The following is a 1218-nucleotide window of genomic DNA, read 5'->3' on the forward strand; positions in this document are numbered from 1 at the left end:
AGCAGCACTAGATGACTAAGACACTTGTTCTAGGTCCCTTAGCTCTGATTAGTCCAGACCAGCATGTTTAATGAAATTCAATGTCGAATTTACCCTTTATCAATGCATATTCTCCCTTTCCCAATTCCTTAACAGAAAACTTAGAGGAAAGGTAAGAGCTGAGGAATTCTGTTCTCTCTCTCATCCACTGAAGTATCATAATTAGTTTACCTGAGAATATATTACACTTGTGAGCGGTAATAGTTCAGGATTTTAGAAAAAGACTTCCAACCTGAGTGTTTATACTTTGCATATCCTTTTTACATTGGCTCGTACTGGTGGTTCTTGTTTTAACGAAAAGTTCCAGAGTATACAAAAATCGACACATTTGCTAAATTGTCATTCAGCTCAGTCACTCTTATGGAAAGTCTGGTTTTATGTGGCACAAAGCCACAATCAAGATAACCTTATTGTAGACAAAGAAATAAATGGTCCTGTGTGGCAAAATTCCAAACTATTAAATGATGGCAGAAGTCACTGTAGAAAAGTCCTTAGCTCACCAGGACCCTCAAGTCCCAGATGAAAAAGAGATCCTAGTCTTCTCTCCAGACTCTGCTCAAGATTTCATATGAAACTAGCTGCTGGGTAAAACTGGGGAAATGCATAAAGGATGTATTTCTTGGAATGGGGGTAGGGGTATGAGTAACTTCAGCCTTAGATTAAGGGAGTCAGAACAAGTGTGACCTAGGAAATAGGGGTAGAAAGACAGGACTAGGTTGTGAGGCTGTACCTGTGGGAATCATAGGAGTATTACATCCTTAAAGTCAGAGGAGCAGACACAGACATTTCAGTAAGAAAGAAGAAAAAGGAAGGAATGACCTCGGCCCCAAATAGGAAGGGCATGGGCTTATGGGGTGCAAGGGTTGAGTGAAGAGAAAAGATGATAATATATGATTATTTTTCTACTTTTTGTCTTCAGACAAATGACCTTAAACTTAACACTGATCACTGTGGTCAAAGTTTTAATATGAAAAACCAAGTACATGGCTCTGAATTTCCAGAATTCCTTGGTGCACATTTGTGATGGAAAACTCACTGCTAAAACCCACTAATAGTTGCTCCTATAGCAATGCTCTATACTTAAAATGTAGATATATGAATAATATATACATTCTTGAGTGGTTTATTAAAAGGCACTTAGAACTCATTCATAAAGAGATAAAATGAGAATGCAAGGCA

The sequence above is a fragment of the Trichechus manatus genome, unplaced genomic scaffold (assembly GCF_000243295.1).
Source record: "Trichechus manatus latirostris isolate Lorelei unplaced genomic scaffold, TriManLat1.0 scaffold00003, whole genome shotgun sequence".
In the NCBI taxonomy this organism is placed as follows: Eukaryota; Metazoa; Chordata; class Mammalia; order Sirenia; family Trichechidae; genus Trichechus; species Trichechus manatus.